Source organism: Salvia splendens, chromosome 3, assembly GCF_004379255.2.
Source record: "Salvia splendens isolate huo1 chromosome 3, SspV2, whole genome shotgun sequence".
Classification (NCBI taxonomy): Eukaryota; Viridiplantae; Streptophyta; class Magnoliopsida; order Lamiales; family Lamiaceae; genus Salvia; species Salvia splendens.
Genome location: NC_056034.1, coordinates 5,269,664 through 5,282,994, shown reverse-complemented (window position 1 = coordinate 5,282,994; position 13,331 = coordinate 5,269,664).

Here is a 13,331-nt window from a genome sequence, read left to right as displayed (position 1 = left end):
GATGGGATACGAGTACAACATAACAACCCAATGTCTGAATTAATGCATCACAGGTTTTCACCCATGAAATAAACTGCAAAATTATGTGTTTTATTTTTTAAAGTGATGTATAAACTTATTAATAGTGATTAGAAGAAAAGTTGGCATGAATTTAGTTTTGGAGTGGCAATATATTTTTTTAAATATTGAAAGAAAGAGATAGAAACCGAGGAGTTTATTAATTTCTATAATGATGGAGTACTTGGGATTGAACTAAATATTTCATTCGAATTTTATGGATTTAATGCACCAAAAATACAAAACTATATTTTGGTTTTTTATTTGTGATAAAGAAATAATAAAAATAAACCGCAGGAAAAAAAACTTATTTGTAAAATAAATACGGCACTACGATTAACTCAAAAAAAAAAAGAACGGCATAATAAATCCAATGAATTCTCAACAAAACTTTTTTTTTCATACTAGTGTCACCCCGCACGGATTGATTTAATTTCATTATAGTAATTCAGATTTTGAATTAATTACTGATTTAATTTTATTATAGTAAATTCATATTTTGAATTAATTTCTTTAGAGTTAAATATAACTCTATTATCAAAGGGTCAAATATCATAAACGTGTAAAACAATTTAAATGTGCTATTAAATACATGTGGGATGCACACAATTTAATTTACTTAATATTAATAAAAATTTATAAAAATAAAGTAATATCTACATGCAAAACAAAAATAAACATATATGGGGGTGTTCGGTTGCCAAGATTAAATCCCATGATTAAATATGTATCATGTTTGGTTCATAAGATTGAACCCTACAACTTAATTCTAGATGGATAGTCTCATGATAATTAGTCATAGCCTCCCCCCTCCAACTAAAATAATCCCACAACTTAATCCTAGATGGATAGTCTCATGATATTAGTCATGGCAACCGAACGCCACCTATGTAGATAAAATATATATTGTTAATAGATTATTGAAACAAAAATAACTACCCAATCACAAAAAAATCAAGAGAGTGAATTGAGGGTGAAAGCAAACATTATTTATACATAAATGAAAATAATCTATCTTATAGAAAACTAATTTCATGTTAAAAAAATGAATCAATCATAAAAAAGGCAACTCAGTAGAATCATTCCTCTTGCTTTTCTTGAATATGACTTTCGCTCTTTCTTTCTTTTTTAATGGACTGAGGGGTGAAGTTATTAATTTTCTTTCCCGAAATAGAAAAGTGTGTAAAATATAAAGATTCGAATCATAGTAATTGTGCAATTATTAAGGAAAATGGAAGGAATGAACCATTGAATATATTAAAAATAATATATAAATATATATTACTAAACACATCAAAATTCAAAAAGGATTAAAACAATCAACAACAACTAATACATTAACATAATAATAATAAAAAAAATAGTAATTGTCATTGAAAATTAGAGGTGATATTGTGAATTTAGGATAGCAAAAAATCATATAAATAGATCACTGGAAATAAACAATTCCCCAATCACAAAATAAATTAGAGAATGAATTGAGAGTTCAAAGCAAACATTATTAATACACAGATGAAACAAAGATCACCATGTAGAAAATTAACTTTATGTTAAAACAATACTGATGTAGAATTAGAAAAATATCTAAAACCGGATTGGATTTCTGCAGAGTGTAGTGAAGAATATAGTGGAAAAAAGGTTGGAACATGTGGATGGTAAACTACGAAATGTCATATATTTATATTGAAAAAAATTAAAGCCACTTCCAAACCTTTCATTTTATAAGAAAAAAAAACCTTTTTAACTTCCCAAATTCAAAACATATAAAATTGCACCTTAAATATTGGAAAATTAATTGGTGGCCGGGTTAATGCTTTATAATGACACATAAATCATTCCCCAATACCCTGTAATGTAAAAAAATGTTCATAAAGTTAAGTCAATAATAATTTGATAATTAAAATATTCCATTTCTATAACCAGTTGCATCATATTGCTTTGGTGCTAATAATAATTGATAATTATGTATACTCGTATTGGAATATGATTAATTGCTAACTAATTAATAATTCAAAATTAAGACCAATTATTAACCATTAGATTAGGAGATCCAGTGGTTGATATAATGTCAGATGGATTAATCCAAAATTAAGACAAATTATTAACCATTAGATTAGGAGATCCAGTGGTTGATATAATGTCAGGTGGATTATATTTTAAATTTATATAATTATTAAATAAAAATAAAGAGTATTAATGTTAATTATCTCTTATTAAAAGTATCCCAAAACTTTAAATTTACGTAACTCTCTCGATTTAAATTATTTTTTTGCAAAAAATATATCAAATTAAAGATAATTTTATAAGGATTCTAACGAGATCTCAATTGCATATGTTCCGACGACGTTCGAATGATGAAATTTGATAATTTTTATTTCAGTTTTTGCATATGTTGATAAACAGATTTTTATCAATAAATGCATCAAACAATCTCAATATAATGCATGTACAATATCAATAAAAATGTGTTGATATTTTCTGGTACTTGTGTTGAGATTTTCATATTGTTGAGATTTGTAATGCACTATGTTGATATAAAAAAACCATGAAAATTATAATATGTTAACTAAATGACGATATTACCATTTGTTGATATTTTGTCTACTATTTATTGAAATTCGTGAAGTTTAATCTCATCCATTCATTTTAAAATCTAAGGGTGTAGATTTGGTCTTAATTTTGGATTATGATGTTATAAGCAATAGAAAAGTAGCCAATGTAACATTGAAAAACGTACAAAAAATAAAATCAACTATAATTTGATAGTCAAAATATTCAATTTCTGTGATAAATAAGCATCATGATAACTGATAATTATATACTACTAATTAACTTGATTTTAATGGTCTCATGATTACATTTATATGTATATAAAGAAAAATTGAAGCGGCAGTTTTTTTTCACTAAAACTGATATCATTTAATATTTGATAGAAACTAAGTTCCTAATATTGAATATATTACCCAAAAATTATAAATATTAGAAAATTTACCCAAAATTTATAAATATTTAAAATGATGGCCAAAACTCATATATGTATAGATAACCAGCGCATATCAAATAAATACGGCATATGATTGTCTTCAAATATGTACGGAGTAGTAAAAATCCCATGAATTCTCAAAAAACTTGCCTATTTTGTTGCGCTTAAATGCGATTTCATTCAAATGTCGGTTTAGTCGTTTACCAACTACGTACACTAATTAACATATGACTCCAAAAGGGTAAAACATAATTATTTTCTACCATTAGTCTTGTCTAAATTAGAAACATGCAAATTATGCATTAAAAAGATCTAACATAAAGTTGTTTTCTTAAGTTACGTCTTCAATTATTGTATAATCAATTAGGTAATATTTAAAAAAAAAAAATCTTTTTTCATCATAAAATCTACTACTAGCAAATAAAGTCATTTCAACTATAATAAACGGGCTTTAGTGAACAATAATATGTTCGGCAATTATAGATAACATACTTGTTACTGCACTTTTGTTAAGTAATTACCGAACAATAAATTATCAAGTAAGTAGTATATTCGACAATTGATTTATTTCTTTTCAAATGACCACTTGAAACAAATTCTGACAAAATTATAGATTAATTATTGATGGTTTCGCGAATTTCTGATGTTAGTAAATGCTGGTAGAGAATAAAGACTACGACACAAAGAATTTACGTGGTTCGATTTACTGAAGTAAATCTACGTCCACGGGAAGAAGGGAGGGCAAGATTGTATTGCTTGATCTGGGATTACAGCTTACAACACAGACTTGCTATATGATATTTTATCTCTAGAGAGCTTAACAGAACTTAACTTTATCTATCTGATCTAGGTTCTATTTATACATTGAACCAAGATCGTGGCATGCAGCACCATTTACTAGGTAGTGGATGTCGTGGAGATCGTGGCGATTTTGCATGGGTCCACTATCCTGCATGAGTTAATGACTGCTTGACACCACTAAATAGATCGTGGGTGTAGTGGAGGTGGAAATCCTGCATGAGTCCACTATCTCCTAGTTCGGTCGAATACTGAGACCGAACTGCTGAATTATTGCCGAGCAGCTTTTGCCGATCTGAGAGTAGAGCTTGATGCCGACCTGAGAGCAGAGTTTGATTGGTTGGCTTTTACCGAGCTGTAGGCTGGGGCCGAACTCTTTGGTTGTGCCGAACTGAACTCTTTAGTCATGCCGGACTGATACTCTTTAGTCATGCCGAACTGATACTCTTTCTTGGGCTTTAGGCTGATGGGCTTGTTTAGTACGTACTCCATCACTACCCCCCCGAAAAGCGAAGTGAATCACTTCGGCATTCTGGATAAAGGTACGGGGTAAGTTGATGTTTGTCCTCGGTCTTATGAAGTGAACTCTTCTTTGACCGGACTTGGTTTGTGTCCTAATTTGGCGAGTTTTATCGCTCGGATCGGACTTTCCGTTGTCCTAATTTGGGGATCGGACTTTCCCTTGTCCTAATTCGGCGAGTTTTATCGCGTGGATCGGACTTTCCCTTCTCCTAATTCAGGCAAGTTTTATCGCGTGAATCGGACTTTTGTTGCAGTTCGTTTCAGACGAAGTGCTTGATTCTTAAGCTGAATTGTGGTCTTGTATCCTCTTTAGAAGCTTGGACTTCACAATCGTTGGCTTATTGCAGTTCGTTTCAGACGAACTGCTTGTTTAAGCTGAATTGTGGTCTTGTATCCTCTTTAGAAGCTTTGACTCACAATCGTTGGCTTGTATATGTTCTAAGAAGGGGATCAGCCTTCGAAGAACAAGATACCTCAGTAACATTTGTAAGAGACGACACGCACAGAGACAGACAAAACACACAGACAAAACGCACAGAGACAAACAAAGACCAAGCAAACCAAAGAAAGCACATTGACCGAACAGGACTCAAGACTGACTGACCGGACTGTCTCTTACAAATGGAACTTCTTGAGGTTGGAAATGTGCCATGTTCGGGGTACTTGTTCTCCTGACATGTGAGCCAATTTGTAAGACCCTTTGCCGAGGACTTCTGACACCCGATACGGACCTTCCCATGTGGGTTCGAGCTTGCCCAGCTTTTCTGCTCGGCTTACTTCGTTGTTTCTCAAGACGAGATCTCCCACTTGAAATTGCAGCTTCTTCACCCTTTGGTTGTAATACCGGGCTACTTGCTCCTTGTACTTGGCTGCTTTTATGCATGCCAATTCTCTTCTTTCTTCGGCAAGATCTAGCTCGGCTCTCAGTCCGTCGTCATTCATTTCTGCTGAGAAATTTAGAGTTCGGGGACTGGGTATGCCGATCTCCACCGGAATCACGGCTTCAGTGCCGTACACAAGACTGTACGGAGTTTCACCGTTGGAGGTTGTGGGTGTAGTTCGGTAGGACCATAGGACTTGAGGGAGATTTTCTACCCATTGTTCTTTGGCTTGTTCTAACCGAGCTTTTAACCCTTTCACCAGGATACGATTTGTTACCTCCGTTTGTCCGTTTGCTTGTGGATGAGAGACCGAAGTGAACCGCTGTTGAATATTCAGCTCTTGGCACCAATTCTTGAACGTCTTGTCGGTGAACTGAGTCCCGTTATCCGAGATGAGGATGTGGGGTATGCCAAATCGGCACACTATGTTCTTCCAGACGAAATCCAATGCCTTCGAGCTCGTTATCGTAGCTAATGGTTCAGCTTCCACCCACTTCGTAAAGTAGTCCACGGCAACGATTAGGAATTTTATTTGCCGAGGAGCTTGTGGTAGTGGTCCTACTATGTCTATACCCCATTGCATAAAAGGCCAAGGGCTTTGCATAGTGGATAGATCGGTCTGCGGCATCCTTGGGATATTTGCATGGATTTGGCACTTCGGGCATGTCTTGACGAGCTGCACTGCTTCTTGTACCAAGGTTGGCCAATAATATCCCCATCTTAGAACTTTTTTAGCTAAAGCTCTAGCTCCGATGTGGCTGCCGCACGATCCTTCATGAACTTCTCTGAGGATGTAGTCCGTCTCTTCTGGCCCTATACATCGTAATAACGGCTGAAGGTAGGACTTTCTGTATAAGACTCCTCCATGAAGTTCGTACCGAAGTGCTCGGCATGTGATTTTCCGAGCTTCTCTCTTATCCTCGGGCAGTTGTCCTTGATCTAGATACTGTAAGATCGGCGTCATCCAGTTTGGCGAGCTGGTTACTGAATGTACCTCAGCTTCATCAATGCTTCGATGCATCAATTCCTCCACCTTTGAGCTTGGACATGCGGCTAACTTACTTAAAGTATCTGCTCGGCTGTTTTCTGCTCTGGGAATGCGGATTATCCGAAAATAAGAGAAACTTCGGCTAATGCTTTGCGCTTTGTCTAAATATTTCCTCATCCTCTCATCACGGGCTTCACTTGTACCCAACATGTGATTCACTATGACTTGTGAATCACAATGGATTTTGAGAGACTTGATACATAGACTTTGCGCTAGCTGGAGTCCGGCAAGGAGGGCTTCGTATTCGGCTTCGTTATTAGTGGTTGGGAATGAGAACCGAAGTGAATAGGTTACCTCGTGTCCATCGGGAGCGATAAGCAGAATACCAGCTCCACTTCCCGTTTTATTCGAAGCTCCATCTACGAATCCGCTCCAGCAGTCCGGCGGCTCTTCTTCGGATTCCAAGGGCTGTGCTAGTTCGGCATTGGCAGAATTTTTCTGTTCGGCAATGACAGGGATTGCTTGATCGAACTTGGCCTCTGCAAGAAAATCTGCCAAGGCTTGTCCCTTGATGGCTTTTCGAGGTAGGTACTCGATTGAGTGTTCTCCCAGCTCTATGGCCCATTTGGCGATTCTGCCTGATGCTTCTGGCTTGGTCAAAACTTGCCGAAGAGGCAGATCGGTTAAGACGCATACCTTGTGAGCATAGAAGTATGGCCGCAGTCTCCTTGCTGCATTTACTAACGCCAGAGCAATTTTTTCCAGAGGTTGATACCTTGTTTCTGGACCTCTTAATGCTCGGCTTGTAAAGTAGATGGGAAACTGCTTTAGGCCTTCTTCTCGTACAAGCACCGCGCTAATGGTTTGATCGGATGCCGCTAAGTATAAGAAAATCACTTCGGCATCTGTTGGAGCAGAGAGAATTGGAAGCTCGGCTAAATAACTTTTGAGCTCGTCAAAAGCCTTTTTCTGCTCGGCTCCCCACTCAAACTTTGGTGCCTTTTTTAACACTTTGAAGAACGGCAGTTGCTTTTCGGCTGCTTGGGAAAGGAATCTATTCAATGCGGCTAGACATCCAGTTAGTCTTTGCACATCGTGTATGGACTTCGGCATCGCCATGTTCTGAATAACTTGAACTTTTGAGGGATTCGCCTTGAGTCCGTCCTTTGAAACCCAACAACCCAGAAATTTTCCCGAATCTACCAAAAAGGTACATTTTTGGGGGTTGAGTTTGAGGTTGGCTTTTCGGAGCACGTCGAGAGTGGATTTGAGGTTGTCTTCGTACTCCGAAGTGCTTTTGCTTTTGACAACTATGTCGTCGACATACACTTCAACCTGTTTTCCGATTAGGTGCCGAAAAAGCTTGTCTACCATCCTTTGATAAGTGGCTCCGGCATTCTTTAAACCGAATGGCATCTTTTTATAAGCGAAAATGCCGAAATCGGTAATGAAAGCTGTTTTCGGAGCGTCACTCTCATCCATCAACACTTGGTGATATCCTTTGTATAAATCAAGAAAACAGAAAATTTCGAAGCCGATCAAAGCTTCTACTTTTTTATCTATATTCGGAAGGGGATAGCAATCTTTAGGACAGTGCTTGTTTAGATCGGTAAAATCTATGCACATCCGCCATCCTCCTTCTTTTTTCTTGATCATCACCGGATTGGCCACCCAAGAAGGATATTTCACCTCGAATAGTACATCCGCTTTTAGTAATTGGCGGACTTCGTCATGGATGACTTGGCTTCTTTCTGCCGCAAAGAGTCTTTGCTTCTGTTTTACTGGCCGGATTGAAGGATCAATATTTAACCGATGAGTGATTACCTCGGGGGGCACTCCGGTCATGTCCAACGGAGACCATGCAAAGACATCTTTGTACTCCTTGAGGAGCTGAATGGTCTTTTCCCGGAGTAGAGGCGTTCCTGCGAAGCCGATCTTGACCGTTCTGGATGGATCATCTTCGTATAACTGAACGGTCATTGAGTTCGGCTCTGAAGTGACTTTGGTCATCTCGCTTGCCTCTGACTCCGGTTGCTGTGTTTGCTATGCTTGATGGTGCCGAACTGATTGCTCGGCACTTTTAAGCGCAATCTGCAGACATTCTTTTGCTCTCTTTTGATCACCTCGGATGACCGCTATCCCACCTTTAGTGGGGATCTTGATGGTGAGGTGATAAGTAGAGCAAACGGCCCGAACTGTGTTGAGCCAGTCTCTCCCCAGGATGATGTTGTACGGGGACCGAGCTTTCACCACAAAGAACTCGATCATCGTATTGGAGCTTGTAGGCGCTTTTCCCACCGTGATCGGAAGGCTGATAATACCTTCAGGGCGGGTGTCCTCCTGGGCGAAACTTTTCAGAGGAAGTGGAGCCGGACTGAGCCGAGCTGGATCCACTTCCATTTTATCGAAACATTCTTTAAAAAGAATGCTGACTGACGCTCCTGTATCCACAAATACTCTGTGGATCAGTTTGTTTGCCACTCCGGCTTGAATGACAATAGCGTCTTGGTGAGGAGAGATGGCTGGGACGGGATCGGCATCTGAAAATGTAATCACTTCGTCTTTCTTCAGCCTTTTATGTGTTGGCTCCTCTTGATTGGAACCTCTGCGTTCTGCTTTTAGGGACGATTTAGTCTTCCCGGCAGGGAGAGCATCAATAGTCTGGATTACTCCATCATATTGCGGCTCGTCGTCGTCTTCGGGATCCTCATGCCTTTTCGGATCCTGAGGATTGCAGTTCGCACCTCTCTGCCTTTTGTTCTTTTTCGGCTGCTTGCTTTGGTATTTTTTTAACGTTCCTGTTTTCACAAGAACATCAATACCTGCAGCCAAATTTCGGCACTCCTCGATATCGTGACCGTGGGCTTGATGGAAGGAGCAATATTGATCCTGAGGTCGCCGCGCGGCTGATTTCGTCATCCGCTTTGGTTTTTCGAACATATCGGAATGTAGTTCGAAAATTTCCGCTCTTGACTTGTTTAATGGTACGAACTGAGCGGGCGGCTTCTCAGGATTGAGACGTGGCCCCAATCTGCCTTGTACTGGTGCCCTTTGAATCCTTTCAAAAGGAGTTCGGCGAGGAAGCACCTGGCCGCTTTGATCGGGCTTCTTTTTCTCTTCTCGGGATGAGCTGTCTAAAGACCGTTTTCGACGGTCTGCCTCATCCGCACGGGAAAACTGGTCCGCAATGTCCCACATTTCTTGAGCTGTTTGCGGACCGCACTCCACAAGCTTTCTGTAGAGAGCTCCGGGCAGGATTCCATTTTGGAATGCCGAAATGACAAGTAGATCATTGAGATTATCTACTTGTAGGCATTCCTTATGGAATCTCGTCAGGAAGTCGCTGATCTTTTCGTCGCGACCTTGACGTATAGAAAGCAGCTGAGCCGAAGTAATTCGGGCTTCCGCTTTCTGAAAGAACCTCCTGTGGAAAGCATCCATTAGATCTCGGTAGGATCTAATGCTGCCTTGAGGAAGGCTGTCGAACCACCTTCTGGCGTTCCCGATGAGCAGCTCGGGGAACAGCTTGCACATATGGACCTCATTGAGACCCTGGTTCGCCATATTATATTGATAGCATCCCAAGAAGTCATGAGGATCCACTAGCCCGTCATAAGTCATTGACGGTGTCCGGTAGTTCCGCGGCAAAGGAGTTCGGGTGATATCGTCCGAGAACGGAGTCTTTAATGCTCCGTACATGGCGAACCCGACATCTCTTCGGTACGGAGGAGAGGGAGTTCTCCTGTGGTTCCGGTACCGAGGAGGAACAGGAACATGTCGGGGTTGAGGATTCTTTCTCCTGGAAGACACGTCACTACTGCGGTAGTGACTTTCATGTCTGGATGAGGAGGGAGAATCCGCCGTTGTCTTCTCCGGCTGTTGGCTCTTCTGCAGGAAGGTTAAGAACTCCTCCTGCTTCTCGGCCAAGAACAGCTTGACAGCTTCATTTAAATCGGGCTGCTGGGAAGACTCGGTGCGATCTCTCCTGGAGTGGCTTGTTCCTTCTTCGTGAGAACCGGAGGTAGATGTCTCCCGAGGCCGTTTTTCAGACCTGCGAGCTGGACTAGCTTCCTCACGGTTATCACGAACGGTATTACGGGTAGTGTGTGATCTGGTATGCATTTTTTTGGGGTGGAAAAAGGGTCAAAAATTCGCTTTATCACAAATTTGGTTCTCTGTTTCCCACAGACGGCGCCAGTGATGGTTTCGCGAATTTCTGATGTTAGTAAATGCTGGTAGAGAATAAAGACTACGACACAAAGAATTTACGTGGTTCGATTTACTGAAGTAAATCTACGTCCACGGGAAGAAGGGAGGGCAAGATTGTATTGCTTGATCTGGGATTACAGCTTACAACACAGACTTGCTATATGATATTTTATCTCTAGAGAGCTTAACAGAACTTAACTTTATCTATCTGATCTAGGTTCTATTTATACATTGAACCAAGATCGTGGCATGCAGCACCATTTACTAGGTAGTGGATGTCGTGGAGATCGTGGCGATTTTGCATGGGTCCACTATCCTGCATGAGTTAATGACTGCTTGACACCACTAAATAGATCGTGGGTGTAGTGGAGGTGGAAATCCTGCATGAGTCCACTATCTCCTAGTTCGGTCGAATACTGAGACCGAACTGCTGAATTATTGCCGAGCAGCTTTTGCCGATCTGAGAGTAGAGCTTGATGCCGACCTGAGAGCAGAGTTTGATTGGTTGGCTTTTACCGAGCTGTAGGCTGGGGCCGAACTCTTTGGTTGTGCCGAACTGAACTCTTTAGTCATGCCGGACTGATACTCTTTAGTCATGCCGAACTGATACTCTTTCTTGGGCTTTAGGCTGATGGGCTTGTTTAGTACGTACTCCATCAATTATAATAGACCGTTATTTTAATAATCGTCATACATTACTGATATTTATTTTCGAGCTAATGATTGCTTGGTACTCCTTGGTAATTATATTACTTATTAAAATAAGTCTAATATACCGATCACAACTGTAGCTCGGTAATCACTTGCTTAATTAATTCCATATTAAATTTATGAAGCAAACAATTTCTGGGACTTGAACTTAGTCCAAGAACATACTAATACTTGGTAAATATATTCGGTATTGTTTGATAATTTTAAAATTTTATTTCCTCTTTTTAACTATACATAGAATTATATTTATAATTTGTCGAGCAAAAAATTGATTGGCAATAATCAGTAAATTGTGAAAATTATTTTAAATATAATTAATTTGTCTATAAAAATTTGTCCTCTTCCTTTTATTGTAAATTACTCTCTCAAAATAGATAGTCTCTTCACAATAAAAAAATACTTCAAAAGTAAATTTACAACCGACGATATAAATTTACTCGTACAAGGTTATAGTACGGAGTATTATTATTTGATAGTATGATCTCAGTTAACAATAAAATGCAATTCAATTAATAAGATAATTTAGCTCAAACTAATACCCTATATTTAAAATTTAAATTACAATTGGATAAAATGATGAATTATTGTTTATCATTTTTTGAAAAGAAATGGATAAGATTCTTCATAACAAATTTAATGAGTACTCAGTATAATAGTGTGTGCATTTATACAGAGCATAACAAATCATTTACTATAACACAATATATTATTAATAATATGTATGTGCTAGTACAGAGAAATATATCTAGCTTATTTTTTTGTTGTCAATCAAAATAAAAGGGTATACTTAATAATTTTATACATTTTCTGTTGGTTTCTGGATTACAAATGATAAAAATCGGGAGTAATACAACCCAAAAGAAGGAATACAAAAGAAATAACTGAAATGAATTACAAGGAAAAATCGAAACAATAAACCGTAAAATAAGTTAGCCGAGTCAATGAGTCCTCTTTCCGCAAGACGAGATACGCCCTGGTAGTGCTCTCGAATTGGCGTGTCGTCCCCAAAGATAAAACGGCTACGTCTCTGATGAAGCAGCACCGCTATCAGCAGAGCTCCGGCGAACTAGATGAAGTTGAGGGCAGAGCTTCGACAGAAGAATAGTGCAAGAGAGGGAGAGAGCTTATGCTTTGTATGCTTGTGAAGTGGTGTAGAGAATGCAAGAGTGAGCTTTGCCTATTTATAGGCCAAACCCAATGCATGTTGAGGTGGAGTCAAAACACCCATTAAGACAAATTGTAACGGTCGGCGGTTACAAACGTTACACCATCAATCATGGAGCATGAACCTGGACGGATGTATCTAGACACCTCTCACGTAGTTGTTCATTCCAGAGATGTATCTGGACGACCCGATCAATGTGCACGCATTCTATGAAACTTTCTCCGTATGCTCAATTGCCACATTGTTTTGTCTACGTGTCCAAAATAGATAAATTAATTAATTAATTAATTTCATATCTCCATATATCGTGACATATTTTAATATATTATTTATCACTCACCGAGAATCGATTTAGAGAAAGTGAATATACCACAATCATCTACTCAAAATGTAGATCGATTATAAATTATTTAATTATTTCAAAATTAAATAATCTGTCACTTGTACGATCCGGTCCAATTGCGTTGACCGGACCACAATCCCAACATTTTCCACCAAAGATATAATTTAGACTAGTTGTTTGCCACATGTATCGTGTCGTCCATGGACGTGATTATCAAGCAACATTAGTAATACTATATAATTAAATATAGACCCACCAGTTCGTATCTTAACAAAGATGCATTTGATCTCTCTTAAAACTAATTAAATAGGAGTACTTGATTATCTACTGCCACAAAAATTAAATAATGATGACCTTAGACACCACATAGGTTTCGAGCAAGCTAATACCTAACTTGTACAATAATTATACCAACAACTTAGAAAAATATTCACCAAACAAAGTAGTATAGAAAATACTCCATTAATAACCTAATCAGCAGTAACTGCTTCAATTTTGACTTTCAATTAGGGACGCAATAAATAAAATTAATCAAGAATCGAATCATTATACTACTAAATAACGCTTCGTTTTGTTAATTAAACAAGCAAAGTCTTGTTTTAAAAATTTTAAATATTAACCATACAATCCCTTGACATTGTTTTGAGTTTTAGCTTTAAAGGTGGAGTTCGGTT